Genomic DNA, 19,114 nt, shown 5'->3' with positions numbered 1-19,114 from the left:
CTTATAGGGGATGAATACTGTACTTATGTCCCGGAAAGCGCACAGGATATTAACAAGCACATCCTGTCAGCCAAACAGGCTTTTGAACAGTGGAAGGCCCAGGAAAAGAAACCTACTATTTCTGATTCCCCCTGGGGCTGGTTGATCAACCTGGAAGAACTAAGGAACGGTATTGTTCACCTCCTGCTCACTGGTGTGGTGTTGTGTATCGTTACTCTTCTCTTGCTTGCTTGCTGTAAAGCACTCCAGCTCCCTAGAGCTTAATCACGTTATCCTTTAAATGTGAGAACACTCAGCCAAAAGTATGTTGAGTATTCTCAAAGGAGGGAGTTGTTGGTGTCACTCTGGCATAACCCTAAGTAACTCGGAAAGGTGATAGACCACAAGTGTCAATGAAGCCCTTCTGCTGTAGGCCTTAATGAACCAATGTTCCTCCATGTTAAACACTTTGTGTAACCTAGTGTAACCTAATGTACCAATAGCTGCAAAAATGTAGTATTAGCAGTTAGCTTTTGATTGTAATAGCCAGTTCTCTGCTGTAACACATTGAAGCTAGGCTAGAGCACGTTCAAGGTCGTTTTAAGATACTGTATACATGTCTCAGCAGCTGAGAGAGGGAAGTCAAAAGATTGACTGAAAAAGGATACTGCAGCTGGATGGGAAAGTACAGGGCAGTGAAAGATCAGCTAGTCAGCAAGAAAGTTTTGTAGTAAACAACTGGGATATAAAAGGAAGAAACTGCTTGTTTTAGGGGTGCAGGATCTGAGATTGTTATTTCTCCCTGGCACCTTATTTGAGCTCAAATATATCTGGTTGTTTGCTTCTCCACCCTGGTGTGTTTATTGGTGCTTAAGCACTCTAGGCAACGAACCACTGTTGCTTGCCTCTGGCACTGCTGTGTCTGCAACACCTTGGAGGAAGGGGCAGGGGCAGGGTTTTGGGGAATGGGGCAGGGATTAGGGGAACAGGTGATGTGAGGCCAGGACGTCGGGGGTAGGGGCAGTGTGGGGGCAGGACCCCAGGAGGAGGGGGTAGGGGCAGTGTGGGGGCAGGACCCCAGGAGGAGGGGACAGGGGCAGGGCTTTGAGGAACGGGGCAGGGATTAGGGGAATAGGTGATGTGAGGCCAGGACGTCGGGGGTAGGGGCAGTGTGGGGGCAGGACCCCAGGAGGAGGAGGCAGGGGCAGTGTGGGGGCAGGACCCCAGGAGGAGGGGGTAGGGGCAGTGTGGGGGCAGGACCCCAGGGGGAGGGGGGAGGGGCAGTGTGGGGGCAGGACCCCAGGAGGAGGGGTCAGGGGCAGGGCTTTGGGGAATGGGGCAGGGATTAGGGGAACAGGTGATGTGAGGTCAGGACGTTGGGGGTAGGGGCAGTGTGGGGGCAGGACCCCAGGAGGAGGGGGCAGGGGTAGTGTGGGGGCAGGACCCCAGGAGGAGGGGATAGGTTCAGTGTGGGGGCAGGACCCCAGGGGGAGGGGGCAGGGGCAGTGTGGGGGCAGGACCCCAGGAGGAGGGGGCAGGGGCAGGGCTTTGGGGAATGGGGCAGGGATTAGGGGAACAGGTGATGTGAGGCCAGGACGTCGGGGGTAGGGGCAGTGTGGGGGCAGGATCCCAGGAGGAGGGGGCAGGGGCAGTGTGGGGGCAGGACCCCAGGAGGAGGGGGCAGGGGCAGTGTGGGGGCGGGACCCCAGGAGGAGGGGGCAGGAGCAGTGTGGGGGCAGGACCCCAGGAGGAGGGGGTAGGGGCAGTGTGGGGGCAGGCCCCAGGAGGAGGGGGCAGGGGCAGTGTGGGGGCAGGACCCCAGGAGGAGGGGGCAGGGGCAGTGTGGGGGCAGGACCCCAGGAGGAGGGGGGCAGGGTTTTGGGGAATGGGGCAGGGATTAGGGGAACAGGTAATGTGAGACCAGGACGTTGGGGGTAGGGGCAATGTGGGGGCAGGACCCCAGGAGGAGGGGTCAGGGGCAGGGCTTTGGGGAATGGGGCAGGGATTAGGGGAACAGGTGATGTGAGGCCAGGATGTCGGGGGTAGGGGCAGTGTTGGGGCAGGACCCCAGGAGGAGGGGGCGGGGCAGTGTGGGGGCAGGACCCCAGGGGGAGGGGGTCAGGGGCAGTGTGGGGGCAGGACCCCAGGAGGAGGGGGCAGGGGCAGGGTGGAGGCAGGACCCCAGGAGGAGGGGGGTAGGGGCAGTGTGGGGGCAGGACCCCAGGGGGAGGGGGCAGGGGCAGTGTGGGGGCAGGACCCCAGGAGGAGGGGGGTAGGGGCAGTGTGGGGGCAGGACCCCAGGAGGAGGGGGCAGGGGCAGTGTGGGGGCAGGACCCCAGGAGGAGGGGGCAGGGGCAGTGTAGGGGCAGGACCCCAGGAGGAGGGGGCAGGGGCAGTGTGGGGGCAGGACCCCAAGAGGAGGGGGCACGGGCAGTGTGGGGGCAGGACCCCAGGAGGAGGGGGCAGGGGCAGTGTGGGGGCAGGACCCCAGGGGGAGGGGGCAGGGGCAGTGCGGGGGCAGGACCCCAGGAGGAGGGGGCAGGGGCAGTGTGGGGGCAGGACCCCAGGAGTAGGGGGCAGGGGCAGTGTTGGGGCAGGACCCCAGGAAGAGGGGGCAGGGGCAGTGTGGGGGCAGGACCCCAGGAGGAGGGGGCAGGGGCAGGGTGGAGGCAGGACCCCAGGAGGAGGGGGTAGGGGCAGTGTGGGGGCAGGACCCCAGAGGGAGGGGGCAGGGGCAGTGTGGGGGCAGGACCCCAGGAGGAGGGGGCAGGGGCAGTGTGGGGGCAGGACCCCAGGAGGAGGGGGGCAGGGCTTTGGGGAATGGGGCAGGGATTAGGGGAACAGGAAATGTGAGGCCAGGACGTCGGGGGTAGGGGCAATGTGGGGGCAGGACCCCAGGAGGAAGGGTCAGGGGCAGGGCTTTGGGGAATGGGGCAGGGATTAGGGGAACAGGTGATGTGAGGCCAGGACGTCGGGGGTAGGGGCAGTGTGGGGGCAGGACCCCAGGAGGAGGGGGCGGGGCAGTGTGGGGGTAGGACCCCAGGAGGAGGGGGTAGGGGCAGTGTGTGGGCAGGACCCCAGGAGGAGGGGGCGGGGCAGTGTGGGGGTAGGACCCCAGGGGGAGGGGGTCAGGGGCAGTGTGGGGGCAGGACCCCAGGAGGAGGGGGCAGGGGTAGGGTGGAGGCAGGACCCCAGGAGGAGGGAGGTAGGGGCAGTGTGGGGGCAGGACCCCAGGGGGAGGGGGCAGGGGCAGTGTGGGGGCAGGACCCCAGGAGGAGGGGGGTAGGGGCAGTGTGGGGGCAGGACCCCAGGGGGAGGGGGCAGGGGCAGTGCGGGGGCAGGACTCCAGGAGGAGGGGGCAGGGGCAGTGCGGGAGCAGGACCCCAGGAGGAGGGGGCAGGGGCAGTGTTGGGGCAGGACCCCAGGAGGAGGGGGCAGGGGCAGTGCGGGAGCAGGACCCCAGGGGGAGGGGGCAGGGGCAGGGTGGGGGCAGGACCCCAGGAGGAGGGGGCAGGGGCAGTGCGGGAGCAGGACCCCAGGGGGAGGGGGCAGGGGCAGTGCGGGGGCAGGACTCCAGGAGGAGGGGGCAGGGGCAGTGCGGGAGCAGGACCCCAGGGGGAGGGGGCAGGGGCAGGGTGGGGGCAGGACCCCAGGAGGAGGGGGCAGGGGCAGTGTGGGGGCAGGACCCCAGGAGGAGGGGGCAGGGGCAGGGTGGGGGCAGGACTCCAGGAGGAGGGGGCAGGGGCAGTGTTGGGGCAGGACCCCAGGAGGAGGGGGCAGGGGCAGTGTGGGGGCAGGACCCCAGGAGGAGGGGGCAGGGGCAGGGCTTTGGGGGGAGGGCGGAGCTCGGGGAATGAGGAGGATTAATTCGGTTCAGCGGCAGGTTTGTCTGCGGGTGACACTGGCACTGCAGGGGGGTTAAAGCCGGGCTCACCCGAGGGAGGAGGACGGGGCTGGGTGGCCGGGCACAGCGGGAGTTCGGGGAGTGACAAGGAGCCGGTTCCAAGGCTCATCGGACACCCCCAGAAACCAGCTCACACCCAGACGGGGGGTTCCAGCCCCAGCGAACAAGGGGCGCTGGGAACATCCCCGCGGTGCAGACAAATGTACCGAGTCACCGGGCAGAGACAGACCCGGCACTGACCTGCCCCCCCCCGTCCTCGGCCTCCGCCCCCCGCGCTCCCGCTCCCGCCCCCGCCCCGATCAGCTGCTTTGTGCGGGGGTGAAAGGGGCGAAGCGGCGCGGCACGTTCCCACGCGGAGCAGGTAACACACTGCACGGGGGGCGGGGCTCTCTGGGGGGCGGGGCGGGAGGTGTCTGATTGACCCAGGTTCCCGCCCTTTCCTGGGCTCGAGAGGCCGGAAGCGCCCCGGGGCAGGCTGGGAGTTGTAGTTCCTGGCTCGTCTCAGAGCGGAAGTGACGCACAGTTGCTCAGGCAACGCGCCCCTCCCGGACCACACTGGGAAGCGTAGTTCTCCCTCTCGCACGCGGCATCTATCGGAGGAGGGGCCGTATCTCGTCAGTTCGCCGCGCCCCGCCCCGCTCCCTGATTGGCGGAGAGAGCGCGGGACAGAGACTCGGCACGTGCGGTGCGGTCCTGGTTCCCTCGCCCCGAGGCTCCGCTGCCCCCCCCTCCCCACGGGGAGCCGGGGGGGGGGGAGGGCACCAGTGGGACCCGCCTGGCGCTGCGGGGGGGACGCGGGCTCGGGGGCAGCCGGGGGGCGGGGCCGGGCCGAGGGGCGCTGAGGCGGGACGGGGAGAGGTGGCGCCCTACGGGGGCTCAGACACCCAGTTCCAGGCGCCAGGCCCAGCCCCTGCCCCGGGAGCAGCCCCGGGCCCGTGGGAGCCGGGCGGGGGGGGGCACAGGGCAGAGGCAGCACGAGTGAAAGGGCTTCACCCACCCCCCGCTGGGCCTGGGGGGTAACGGGTGGGGGGGGCTGAGCTGTCTGGGAGCAGCCCCACAAGCGGCATCCTGGGGCCGCGGGGCCTTCAACCTTCCCCAACCTGCCCCCCGGTGTCCCCCCATCCGCTGTGACTCTCCTGCCAGCACCGCCCCCTCCTCTCCCTCTGTAGGGCCCCAGCAGCCCCTTCAAGCCACCCACAACCTGCCCCCCAGTGTCCCCCCATCTGTTGTGACCCTCTTGCCAGCCCCACCCCCATCTGTGGGGATCCCACAGCCCTCAGCATCCCCTCCCCCATCGTGTACACTGTACCTGGCCTTTCCCTTCGCTCCGACCTCCTCCTCCCCCTCCGTCCTCAGCACCCCGACACCGACCTCCTCTTGCCTCATCTCCCACATCCTCCTTCCCGTCCTCAGCACCCTGCCCCCCCTTCCTCCTCCTCCCCCCTGTCCTCAGCACCCTGACACCGACCTCTTCTTGCCTCATCTCCCACATCCTCCTTCCTGTCCTCACCCCCACACCCCCTTCCTCCTCCTCCCCCCTGTCCTCAGCACCCTGACACCGACCTCCTCTTGCCTCATCTCCCACATCCTCCTTCCCGTCCTCAGCACCCCGCCCCCCTTCCTCCTCCTCCCCCCTGTCCTCAGCACCCTGACACCCACCTCCTCTTGCCTCATCTCCCTCATCCTCCTTCCTGTCCTCACCCCCACACCCCCTTCCTCCTCCTCCTCCCGTTCTCAGCACCCTGACACCGACCTCCTCTTGCCCCATCTCCCACATCCTCCTTCCCATCCTCAGCAACCCCCCCTCCTCCTCCCCGTCCTTGTCCTCAGCACCCCGACACCGACCTCCTCCTCTCGCCCCACCCCCCACATCCTGCTTCCTGTCCTCAGCACCCCGCCCCCCCTTCCTCCTCATCCCCCCCATCCCCGTCCTCAGCGCCCCATCCCTAACTGCCTCCAACCCATTTCTCATTGCTGGGCCCCACTTTCCCATTCCCCCACTCCCACAGTCCATCCCCAGGGTTCCTCATCTTCAATCTCTGCTACACCCAAACCTGCCAGGTTCCCCTTTTCAACCATTGCGGGGTCGTCCAACTGCCGAGACCCATCCACTCTGGGCTCTCTGAATCCCACATTCCCACAATGCACCTTGGTAACGCCACTCTCCTCTATCCCTAATCCCCCTATTCCCTTCCCTGGGCTCCTCCTGGACACCCCAACCCACAGTCAGGCCCCCACATACATCCCAGTCATTCACATGCTGAGCTAGTTCTTCAGGGACCCCCACGGCTTGTGGGAGGCTGGAATGGATGTTTGTTTGGCTCTTGCCAGCCCGTGCTTGTGCCTGCTGGTTTCGTTCCTGCCGTCCCTGGTGTGTAAAGACAGAGGCATTTTTGAATCTCTTTGAGTTGTTGTTAGTGGTGCAGTCGTTTGCCTTAAGCTTATGCCATTGGATCTCTTTCAGGGGACATTTCGGTTCTGAGAAGTAAAAGGCTGCTGTGTGTGTGGTGTTATGGAGTGAGGTAGCAAAGGTTGATTGCAGAGGTGGTGCATGTGCCACAAAAGTTGTGGGGGCCTGCCCTGCTGCCCCAGCTCTGGTCCCAGAGGCCAGAATTTGCGTAAACCCGCCCGCTGACCTGTGACTTAGAATTTCGTCTTGCTAACTCTTCCAGCAAAACAGGCCAAAGAAAGTGTGTGTAAGCGCTGTACCGCAGCCCCCGTGCTCTTTTCGGCTCCTTCCCATAGAACTTTCACTGCATACCAGTCCAGTTCCTTGCTGTTGCTTGTCTAAGAGCTGCATGTATATGCTAGAGTGCACCCTGTGCTGATTCCCAACTTTTGTGCTCCAAACAGCCTTGCCCATCCATGTCTCTCTGGTGCAGTGGGTTAGTGCGTTTGGCTGTTAATCAAAAGGATGGTGGTTTGAGCCCACCTGGGGACGGTGATAAGCCTGTGCTACTTCCTTGCTTCCCTGAGCCCTGCAGGGAGCCTCCAAAGTCCCATTTTGCTGCCTCTTGGCCTCAGTGCTTTCAGGTGGTGGCCCAAAGAGTGTTCTGGATGCCATTCAGAAACCTGTCTCCCAGCAGCCGTGCCGGAGGCTCAGGCTTAATCCTCGAGGCCAAGCACAAAAACTTACAGCCGGGAACATTTTGCTCCCTTCCCGCCTCCGCCAAAGCAGCAAGGGAGAAGCGGACGAGACAAGCCTGCTCAAAGATGCCTCCCTCCCACTTCCCTGTAGGCTGTGCAAAGCTCTTGGCCTGCCTCATGTCTCGTCAGGAAAGAGCAGCCATGCTGGCCAAGCCTGAGTCATGTGCGCAGCCTGGCCCGCCCCGGCTGACGGCACGCAGAGCCATGCGAGTCAATGGCAGGTCGAGTCGGTAGCCTCGGCTCTTTCCCCTGACAGCTGCACAGCGCTGCCCAGCGCCCCGAGAGCCTCCCTCGTGTTCTCCCACAGCCCGCCGGGGTGGGTGGGAAAAGGGGACCAGGAAATGCACTGCAGCCTCATTCTGGGACAGGAGGCCCTTGCCACAGCCAGACCTCCCTCTTGCCTTCAGCCCAGGTAGCCAGAGGTGCCAGGGAGCTCTCTGGCAGGCCACCACCTCAGCCACCTCTTGCCGCTCTGCTGGTCACCGCCTCGCTGGAAGGCCCAGAGGGAAAAGAAACAAACGCACACATAGCAGAGGATAGTTTCAATCCATTGACCTCTGGGTTATGGGCCCAGCACGCTTCTGCTGCGCCACTTTGCTGGTTCTTCACAGCCCTCCCACCCAGCCGGCACTATCCAGATTAGGGCCTTACGCACTCTCGCGCTGGCAGGCGGATGCGCAGGCTGCTAGGCAGCTGCCCTGGTCACAGGATTTTACAGTGTCCACAGGGTAAAAGGCATCTCTTTGGGGTTTGGACCCCACTGAGAGCTGGGTAGCTGAGTGCCGGAGATGGGAGCACTTCTTAAACTGTTTTCAGTTAAGCCTTCAGCTGGTGGGGGACGAGGTTCAGCCTTGGATCTGTGTCTGCAGCAGGCAAGCGCCTCTGGCTCAATCGGCCCCCCTCGCTGTCTTAGCAGACTAAAACCCGGAGCAAACGCACACGCCTTGCAAAGGAAGAGGAGCCGGGATCTGGAACAAATGTCAACATTTTATTAAGATGACCTTCAATGAAAAAAAAAAGGGTATGGTACAGCGTTTAGGCGCAGAAGTTTCTGGTGATCGGGAACAACGTACAGATTACCCAGGGGGTGCAAAGTTTGGTTTAAGATCGGGTGGCGTAAGGAATACATAATCTGCAATAGCCCGGACTGGGGGTAAAAGGTTAACGTACAGACACCGAGTTAGGAGGCTATGTTGTCCATGTGAGGGCTATGTTCAGGTGTGGAGTATAACGAGCGGATACAACGATGAGGATGGATTGACCTGCATTTGGTGAGTTTGAACGTTCAGTGTTTTTTAATCTTTTCCACAATCTAGTTTAAGCCAGGTCGCTATGAACTCTACCCTGCCAACTCTGTTGGTGATCTGTTGTAAAGGCCTTTTGAGGCTGCTGTCATTTGCATGGTTCCACCAACCCCGGATTGCATGATGGGAGTGCTTGTCCAAATGGTCATTTCAGCTGCTGTGGGATCCCCAGTCTCTTTGTTATTGGGGCAGGAGTAATGCAGTGTATTTTGCTGATCGTTTTGGATCAAGGAGAGAGTAACTGTACCTGGCATTTGAGGCCTGAGAGCTTCGCCCTTGCCTGAAAAGTACTCACCCATTAAGGGGTCTGGATTCCCAATGGCCAAGGCTTGTGGGAGGTTTGGCTGGATGTTTGTTTGGCTCTTGCTGGCTCGTGCTTGTGCCTGCTGGTTTCTTTCCTGCTGTATAAAGACAGAAGTGTTTTTGAATCTTTCTGAGTTGTTGTTAGTGGTGCAGTCGTTTGCTTTAAGCTTATGCCATTGGATCTGTTTCAGGGTACGTTTTGGTTCTGAGAAGTAAAAGGCAGCTGCTGTGTGTGTGTTGTTATGGAGTGAGGTAGCAAAGGTTGATTGCAGAGGTGGTGCATGTGCCACGAAAGTTGTGGGGGCTGGGCCTGCCCTGCTCTGCCCTGCCCCCCCCAGCTCTGGTCCCAGAAGCCAGAATTTGTGTAAACTGACCCCCCTGACTTGTGACTAAGAATCTGGTTTCAGAGTGTGTCACAAAAGCTGTGTCCCACAGCTTAACTCCCAGAATCCAATCTGCAAAATTTTCTTGCTGTCTGAGTGGTGGGGAGCCTTTTCCCCACCTATGGAGTTATTTTCAACATTCAGTGTGGAGAAGTGATCACAGCCAAGCAGTTTAGGAATGCCTAAATACTGCATTTAGTTACCAACCACTTTTTATCTGTGTATAAATTTAAATACAGATTAGAAATATAAAAAACTCTATTTTTAAAGTAGAGAGACACAAAGACCATAAAATGTGCATTTAGAGATTTCACAAGAAATCCATAACACTAAGTGCAAATATTTCTTTACAGCCTCTCTTATTTCACCATGTTTTGGAACCCATGTCCCTTGCCTAACGAGGTTTGTGTAGGTTCGGGTGAGTCCCGAAATCATGAACCGCTAAGTTCCGTTCTACTGTTCTTGATTCATGTCACCAGAATAACTGCACTTTATTACCCCTGCCCTAATAAGAAAGAGACTGAGGATCCCATAGCAGCCTAAATGATCCTTTGGACAAGCACCCCCATCATGCAATCTGGGGTGGGTGGAACCATGCAAATGACAGCAGCCTCAAAAGGCCTTTACAACAGATCACCAACAGATGTTAGGGTAGAGTTCATTCTCTTCCTGCTTACATCCTCCACGCAAGCCAAGAATTGGCGGTCCTGATAAATCACATTCTCTATGGCCAGGTCCACACTACAGCGTTAAATCGATTTAAACAGCGTTAAATCAATTTAACGCTGTACCCGTCCACACTACAAGGCACTTAAAATCGATTTTAAGGGGTCTTAAAATCGATTTCTGTACTCCTGCTCAACGAGAGGAGTAACCCTATAATCGATATTACTATATTGATTTAGCGTCAGTGTGGACAGAAATCGAAGTTATTGGTCCCATTCTTTTACTGAGCTACCCAGAGTGCACCGCTCCGCAAATCGATTTTAGCCTGGGACCATGGACACACACCACCGAAGTAATGTGCCCTAATGTGGATGCGTAAAATTGATTTTATAAAACCTGTTTTATAAAATTGATTTTATTAATTTTGCTTTTACTCTGTAGTGTGGACGTGGCCTATTATACCAACGCATTGGTATTGAATGCGAAGTTACGGCTAGCAAAAGTTGCCACCCATCTCTGCCTTGTAGCATTCAGCTTAGCCCTTGTTAACACATAAGTCAGTGGATTGTTCTCTATGTTCACACCTGAAACTGAGCACCACACAAGTAGTCTCGAAATTTCTCAGTGATGGCCCATTTCAAGACCAAGAACTGCTGCTGGTGGATGGGATAGCAAGTTTCGCTATCAGACAGTCCTCAGCTGGCAAAGCCTACAGATTTACATTTCCTTCTACTTCCTGGTACGGGACTGCTCCCAGACCTTCCAAACTGGCATCAGCATGCAGGATAAACGGTTTGTTTGGGTTAACAAGGACTAGGACTTGCACATGAATCAGGCAAATAATGATTTCCCGTAAAGCCCTGTCACTTCTCTGATCCCGCCATGTCCCAAATGGAGAAGAGAGGAGCCCCTCCCATGTCCCAGGCCAGGAACACCAAAGGGGACGGGGGGATGGGGGTGTTCATGACTCAGTCCAGGTTTGCTAGTGCTGCAGAGAAGAAGAGTTCCTTTCTCCGTTTAGGTCAACTGGAATTGTTGTTGCAGTGGGGGAAAGATGTCTCTCATCTGGTTCTTAGATGCTTTGGTAAGAGGGGACAGGCAGAGGTTTTTTCTTCCCTCTGCAGCTCAAATCACACACTTCTTCTCTGCTTTTTGCTCCAGCTTGATTTCTCTCTTGCATCTCAATTTTCTCTTTCCTGGTCTCATTCCAGAGCATTCACAGCCCAATTCTCTATCCTAATCCTGAGTCCTCTAGTGCACCCTCAATGTCTCATTCTAACCCCACCCCAGAGTCTGCACCCTCAGAGCCAGTGCCTTCATTCCTCTGCACTCCAACTCTCTGTCCCATGTAGCTTGATTTAGGGTGTACTAATAATATTAATTTGGATAATTTGATGAAAACTTAATTTATTAGCTTACATTTAATTTAATTTAATTGAGTTACAAAGTTACAGTTGCATTACTGCTATTCAGAAGATACATATGGCATTATATGCAACAAAGTTTTGGTTAATATACTCACAGCCTTCCTTGATAACCTGGTGGTAAGAAACACAGGAACAGCCTTGCAATTCAGGTTTCTCAATTCTTAATTGAAAGATGCAGTGCTTAGAAAAGGCTGGTGTTACTTAGGGTTTACTTGAATATGTTAAACTTTAGAATCAAAACCTAATAAACAAAGAATAACAACTTAGGGAAACCGAACTTAGCCTAGTTCCCTTGAAACTTAAAGTTTAAGAACAAGTACAGCCTTCTGATAGTACATAGAGAGAGAGTGGAGGAAGTAAGTCAGAATGATAGAGCAAAGTGCTCTGGCGAGGTGGGTTACCTCTTTTATAGGGCACAAGGGCCGGAAATCCTTCCTCCTATGCCCAAATTTCATTCCTCACCCACAAAACATTAGGGTACTTTTACTTCATAGGCTAGTATGTTTGTGCTTGTTGATGACATGTACATATGCACATAAGTTACCTTGTGGTGTACCTGTTAAATCTGTGGGTATAACACTGAAAAAACGCCTATGCCATTCTGCATTGTCGATTGGTCTAGGTAAAGGTCTTAGACAGGCATGGGTACTTATCTATTTAAGTAACATGATAAAGGTTGATTTTCCTCTCTGAGTAAAAGGTCACAATATAGATATGCTAACTTTGCCTTAGCTTAACATACAGGATATCGCCTGTAGATTCTTATAAGTGATGTGTCTCAGTTCCCTAATCATTTTTATTGCCCTCTGCTGGACTCTCTCCAGTTTGTCCACATCCCTTCTCATGTAGGTCCCAACCCCAAAAGTACTCACATTTCACCCCATTGGCCCCAAAATGCCAGATTTTCATATGTAAATAGGGTGCTGCCATGGTCAAGTCACTCCAGAGCTCTTCAATTGAGCCTGCTGGCAGAGAACAAGGTGAAAATTAGCCAGGATGTCACTGAGGGCTGGTCTACGCTATGAGGGAAAATCGATTTTAGATACGCAACTTCAGCTATGTGAATAACGTAGCTGAAGTCGAAGTATCTAAGATCGAATTACTCATCCTCCTCACTGCTCGGGATCGATGTCCGCGGCTCCTCCTGTCGATTCCGCAACTCCATTCGGCTTGGTGGAGTTACGGAATCGATATAAGCTCGTTTGGGGATCGATATATCACGTCTAGATGAAATGCTATATATCGATCCCCGAGCAATCGATTCTTCCCGCCGATATGGCGGTTAGTGAAGAAGTACCCTCAGTCAAATCCCTGTGCTCCCCGCAGATGGTATCAGAAAGCTCCAAGATGGCTCACTTCCCTTTCTCTCATCAGCTTCAGGCCCCAGGGTTACAAATGCACAAACCAGCGCGGATTCTCCCCTGGCCTCAGGGTGTGGGGCTGCTCTGAGGGGATGGACTTGCACACTTGGGATATTAGTGCAAAGATACAATTTCAATTTCTCTTAGAGAAATTGGAGGGCAATTTTTATTTGGTACAAATCTTATTTAGTGAAAGGAAAGCTGCAGTGACAGCCTAGTTACTGGGGTGCAAAACACCTTCCTCCTGGGAGAAACAAGAAGTTAGAATTATAAATTTACATCGGTTGTTCCTGTGTTGGTATAGTTTAATTTTGCTTCTGTGTAGGTTTGTTTCAGACTGTGACCATTTTGGTTTATTGGGTTGTTTTGTTTTTTTTAGTTGGAATGGAGCTTTTAATTGACATTTGCTGGATTGAAATGGCTGAGTTGCAACACCAGTTTTGACATAGTTCTGCATATTTTATAGAGATTAGGCCAGTATTCAAGGATTCAATTCCTTTATAGGAGGTTTTAGTGGTCATGCTTATTTATTTGATGTTATTTTATCATTCTGCAGTAGTACACTTTTTTTGATAAAATGTTGAAATTATTAATTTACAGCATTTGTTAGTTTTTATTTTTGCAAACAAAGTTTTTCTTAATGTTTGGGTTTTAAATTAAGCCTTGTTTTTGGTTTCAATTTTTCATTTAGGTTTTGGTTATTGACGGGATCTTTAAGAGAACTTTGGATTCAGTACTAAAATTTGGACAGATTTAGAATATTTAAAGTAAACCCTGCTTACTATTTTATTTCAATAAAGTTTGTATTGCTGTAAACCCTAGCCCGGGGGAGAGGAGATGAGCCTGGCCTTTAACTGAGAAGGAGCAGAGTCATGGCCCCCATGAAGGGTGGAGCCAGGTGATGGGGGGCACAGCCCCACAATTTTTTTGTCTAACCCATCTCAGTCCCCCACTAAAGGAGAAGATTCTGATGCCACCCCTGCTGGTCACTGGGTGTCACTGCTGCTTCATGGGAAATATGCTCTGTGCCTTACCCAGATTGGTGGGAAACACACTCTGTGCATTACCGTGACTGGTCCGTGGGTGTCACTGCTCCTAGAAGGGAGGCACACGCTGTGCATTACGCCACCTGGCCAGTGGGTGTCACTGCTGTATCAAGGGAAACACCTTCTGTGCATTACCCTGAATGACCACGAGGTGTCACTGCTGCTCCAAGGGAGACATACTCGGTGTGTTACCCTGATTGGCCACTGGGTGTCACTGCTGTGCCAAGGAAAACACCTTCTGTGCATTACTCTGACTGCCCACTGGGTGTCACTGCTGCGCCAAGGGAGACATAAGAGCGGCCAGACTGGTTCAGACGCAAAGTCCATCTAGCCCAGTATCCTCCTGTCTTCTGACAGTGGCCAGTGCCAGGTGCCCCAGAGGGAATGAATAGAGCAGGGAATCATCAAGCGATCCATCCCCTGCCGCCCATTCCCAGCTTCTGACAAACAGAGGCTACAGGCACCATACCTGCCCACCCTGGCTAATAGCCCTTGATGGATCTATCCACCATAAACTTATCTAGTTCTTTTTTGAACGCTGTTATAGTCTTGGCCTTCACAAAATCCTCTTGCAAGGAGTTCCACAGGTTAACTATGCAACTGCCCTGAGTTTACCCCCCCTCCCCTGGCCAGGTTGTATATGGAAAAGAGGATGAGGATGAGGAGAGCCATGATGTATCTTTCACTGGCTGGTGACTCAGTTTCCTCTAGGCAGCAGTGCTGCAGGCTCCTTTGGTCTGTGCCCATGCAACTGTGTCTGGGGAAGGGGAAGTAGAGGCTCAGGCTTCCCAGCCCCACGCCCCACCCCCAGCAGCTGGGGAATCCAGGCCAAAATTAACCCTGGTACCTGGGCTGGGATTAGCCTGGGCTGGGGTAGGGCTGGGGAGGAATTGGGAGGGAGACAGATGCACCTGCTGTGAGGGAAGATCCTCCCATTCCCTGCCAACCCCATTCACTCCTTGCAGCATAGCACCCCCTAGCGTTTCTTTCTCTGTCATGGGAGCTGTCTGCTGCCTGCTTCTCCCTTAGCATGGTCTCTCCCCAGCCTGGGGCACTGACATTGCCCATCCTGTGCAAACAGGCAGGCCCCGGTGTGCCCCATGGCACTGCTCTGCAATTGTGGGGGCAGCAGTTGGATGGAGCCATATCAAAATATGGGGGTGGGCAAGGCTGGGGACCAGGACTCCTGGGTTCTCCCCTCACAGGTGGGAGGGGAGTGAAGGTTAGGGGGTAGATTAGGGGAGGGGCAGGGCTGGGATCCAGGGATACTGCTTTTTCTGGTTTTCTCCACCTCCTGCAGCTGCCTTAGTCCTTTCAGTGCGTTTCTTGTTCCAAATTCATTTGCTGACTTGTGTAACTCACCCCAGAGGTGGCTGCATCTCAATGTTGGGTGAGGCACCCTTAGCTGCATCACCTCCTAACCGCGTCTCTCTCCCCACTGCAGGTGACCCTGCATCACTCCGCAAACATCCACAAGATCATGGGGCACTTAGAGCACTGGGCAGACAGGGGCCAGGTGCCCAGCCCTCCCTCCAGAGAATGGGACCCAGCCCCCCCTACTTTTTACAGGGATTAAAAAGGGGCAAAGGGGGGCAAATCAGAGGAGGGGGTGGCCAGCGTCTGAGCAGGGGGTGGAAATTGACTGGTCGGGGGTCAGGCAGCTGGAGGCAGAGTTAGGAGAGGGACTGAAGGGCAAAGTCAGGGGCAGGGAGCAGAGGGCTTTTTTATTTCCCCTCTCACAGGCAGCACCTCTCAGCATGGACTTCCCAGGGCTGGGCTCTTAAAGGCACAGGCATCCCACTGCCTAGACACTGCAGCTCCTCTCTGATGTAACCTACTGAGGTGCTGCAGTAGGAGACTCAATTCAGTGAAACTGGGCATTCCCTATACGCCCCCCTGTGCACCCCCTTCCCCGAATTTCCCCAATACCCCCTCCCTCAGTGGTCAGGTAGTTACATGCAGCGCTGCCAATGTTGTCATTGGTTGCAAATTTGAATGGAAATTGAAACGTTAACACACTTTAAAAGCAGATACAACGTATGAAAACTACTTGTACCTGAGAAAGTAAAATAGGTTTGGAAAGTCTGGACAAAGCCGGGTTTCCTCACCCAGCTGTTGTGTTTGCTGACAGTGCACCCCCACCTGCCTAAGGCTCTGGGAGGGGATTTAGGGGGGAGGTCTGGGCTTCAGATCCTGGGCTGGGGATTAGGGTGCAGAAGGGGTGCAGAGTTCAGGCTTTAGGATGGAGTTTGGGTGCAGGCTCCAGGCTGGGGCAGGGGGTGGGGTTGTAGGAAGGAGTGAGAGGTGCAGGCTCTGGGGGTGGGAAGGAGTGTGTGGGAATGGGTGCACCCTCTGGGAGGGAGCATAGAGCTGAGGATGAGGGATTCATGATGCAGGAGGGGGCTCAGGACTGGGGCAGAGTATCAGGGTTCAGAGGGAGCTCAGGGTTGGGGGTGTTGGAGAGGCTCAGGGCAGCCTGCACTAGGACTCTGGGGCAGCAGTTCTGCCCAGAATCCCTCTACTCCAGCAGCAGGAGCAGGCAGGGGACTGGCACATGCTGCTTTTCGTCAGGCAGGGACGCAGCGCGGCAGGGGGAGGGGTAACAGGCAGGGGCCAGGGGAAGAGACCCAACTCCAAATATTGCTGGAGCAGGGCCCCCAGCCCTGAATATTCCTGGAGCCCGAGCACCACAAATGTATATAACCTGCCGCCTATGACCACAAGCCAACACAAGATCCCACTAAGATTTGAACTCAGATTACAGGATTCAGAGTCCTGAGTGCTGCCCCTTACACCATGGGACCAGCTTGTGCTGCCTTCTCTGCACATCGGTGACCCTCATGGTCTGGCTTGTGTAAGGGGGCTCTTGGCCCTTTAATAAAACTTAGTGTGTGTGTGTGTGGGGGGGGTTGGTTGGCTAGTTCCCAGCACCAATAGAAGGGGGAAGGATCAATGGGAAATCAGGAACCTGAGACTGACAGTCCCTAGGGACAATGGGGAGAGGCCAAATCTCCAAGTTAGCTGCACTGACAGGCCAGGCAGTGTAATGAGGGAGTCACCAGGCCAGGGGGTCCCATCCTCCATGTGAGCTGGAACTGCCTGGGCGAGAGTGGGGCAGAGCTAAGGAGAGAGCAGGAGACTGAGAAGAGCCGGGGAGCAGAGCTGTGCAGGTGTAGTGCCAGAAACTGCTGCATGTAGGAATTTGTAACCTGTAGCAGTTACTGATACCTGAGGTTGTTCTTATTTGCTGACTTGTCCTAAGTGGCTAAAACTTGACAGTGGTTTCTCTAGCAAAGGCCAGTCCCTGGCCCCTTGGTCCAGACATCCTCCTTCATATCAGGCTAGGGTGACCAGATGTCAAAGATGAAATATTGGGTTGCGGGGGGTGGAGCAAAAAAAAAAGCCAGAGGGCCCCCCCTGCCACCAAGCGGAAGTGGCACAACCCCATCTCCAACCAATTCTCTGCTCCAACCTCTGCTACATCCCCAGCTCCCCCATCCCCTCACTCCTGGGCCCAGCCTGGGCTCCGAGCTCTGCAGCCGAGCCATGATCTGGGCCCCTCCTGCAGCTCCCGGGTAAGGGGTGAATCAGGCATCTCCTGGCAGGAGCGCGTCCGCCCCACGTGTGTCTCCGCCCCCCGCCCACCTGGGCCCTGCCTGCTCCATGCTGCCCCCAGCCCCACTGCGCTGCCCGCAGGCTGCAGGGCTGGAGCAGCTTCTTCGCTGCGCTCCTGGCCATGGCCATGGCCAGTGTGCAGACCTGCAGGGGAGGGGCGCTGCCTTCCCTCTCCAGGTCTGCAAGGGGAATGTAAAGCGGCCGTTCCTGCGGGAGTAAGGTGCTGCCATCCCTCCCTGGCTCTGCCAGAGGACTGGGCCGCGGCAGTTTGAGCAGGGGCAGGGCGCTTGGTTGTCTCCCTGGCTCTGCGAGGGGACTGGGGAGCAGCCGTTCCTGCGGGGGTGGTGAGCTAGGTTCCCTCCCCAGCTCTGGGAGGGGCCTGCGGAGTGGCGGTTCGAGTGGGGGCAGGCAGCGAGCTCCTTGCTTTAGTCACAGCCTCAGAGCCAGCGTGATCCCCCTCTCCGGTGTGCAGGGGGGGCGGGGAGCATCTCTCCCTCCCACTCAGCCCCAGGGGGCTGGTTACAGGTAGGCAGGTATCCTCAGCCCAGCAGCCCTTCCCCCCTGCCAGCCACGTCATTTGCATATTCACAGACCATTTTCAACTTAACGAATTGGTTCCCTGGATTTGAATTCAATCCCTCGGCCGTTACAGGAGCAGGGCCTGGATCCTGTCCCAAAGAGACACAGTCACCTCCTAACAGGGCCTCCCAGCCAATATCCTGGAGAACCCCAACAACCAGCCAGCCAGACCCCTCCCGGGGCTGCACAGGGATCCAGGCCATATGCAGGACGGGGGGCTTCACCCTGGGGACCTTCACCCAGGTCCCACAGCCCCTCAGCATCTGCGGTTGCACCACCACAGTTCTCTCTGTCCCAGGGTCTTGCCACCCCAGGCGTGTTTCCCCACTCACCCTTGGGCAGCCCCCTATGTCTCTCTGCTCCACCATCCCCAGTCCGTGCTGCTGCTGCTTCTCCTGCAGCTTTTCCTCAGGCTCTTGCTCTCACGATCCTCTCGCACTCTCAGGCTCTGCTCCCATCCCATATGTCTTCGATCCCCTGTTAGGGAACCCGATCCTGAAAACTCTCATATGGTTGGAGACCAGACCCTCGGGGACGTCTGGCTGCTGCTCCAGCTGCTTCCAGATCCTTTGTAGCCCCATCTGGGTCAGGAATCTGCTCCTCAGACGTGCCCTTCTCCTCCCACTCATGATTAACTGTGTCTTGGTGAACTTCCCAGTGCGTAACCCTCTTTGTGTACAGGATCACAATGTCCTTCTCAAGGAGATGGTGATAGACCATCACTTCACCATTCCTAAGTGGCTCTGGACTCACAGACCTGTGTGCTCTTGGCTCCCCCATGGTTTCCAGGAAGAACCCCTGGTGTGCCAGCCCTTCTCGTGGTCACCACCTCTTTGCCAAGGTCGAGCTGCAGACTCCTTCGCCCCTGGGACTGCTCCTGCCATCCCCAGGGGAACCCTGCTACTGCAAAAATCCTCTCTCCCAGGGCAGAGAGACAAGCTCCTCCACCACTGAGACTGCTCGCTGCAGTGCTCAGGGGGACCCTGTTACTGCAACAGTCCTTCTCGCTGGTCACACGCTCCCAGAGGTTAACTGCTCCCTGAAACCGTCCCTCTCTGAGCCTTCAGCATGCCTGGTTCTCATTATCCCTCCTTTGTTTTACTGCTCCCCAGTCACTTACTGCAAGCAGCGCCATTCACGGGGTGCAGTACATCCCGCCACTGCCACCAGTTGTCATGGAGACCATGGGCGATGCTCTGGAACTGCTCCCCACCAAGCCAGTCAGGACTTTGAAGAGCCTCCTCTCCCTTGGAGCAGAAGTTTTTAGGGCAAGAAGCTCAAACGTCTTCACCTCCTGGGTCTCTCCTTGGAGCATTCAGCATCCTCTGACCCTCCGTGCACTTCCCACAGTGAGTCTGCCCAGGCAAGGTCCATTCTGGGGGGGTATCAAGGTTTTTTCC

General features: G+C 56.2%; 1 long non-coding RNA gene across 1 annotated transcript in view; it reads left to right on the top strand.

Annotated features, from left to right (window-relative positions):
- The first annotated feature begins 5,815 nt into the window (after positions 1 to 5,815).
- Positions 5,816 to 19,114, top strand: part of LOC127041948 (uncharacterized) — a 72,021-nt gene continuing 58,722 nt past the window's right edge. Inside the window, exon 1 of the long non-coding RNA XR_007771788.1 lies at positions 5,816 to 5,944. This is a non-coding gene — a long non-coding RNA (uncharacterized LOC127041948). The remainder of the gene's footprint in view (positions 5,945 to 19,114) is intronic.

The sequence above is a fragment of the Gopherus flavomarginatus genome, unplaced genomic scaffold, assembly GCF_025201925.1.
Source record: "Gopherus flavomarginatus isolate rGopFla2 unplaced genomic scaffold, rGopFla2.mat.asm mat_scaffold_111_arrow_ctg1, whole genome shotgun sequence".
NCBI classification, from domain to species: domain Eukaryota; kingdom Metazoa; phylum Chordata; order Testudines; family Testudinidae; genus Gopherus; species Gopherus flavomarginatus.
This window is presented reverse-complemented; position numbering and strand designations above follow the sequence as displayed.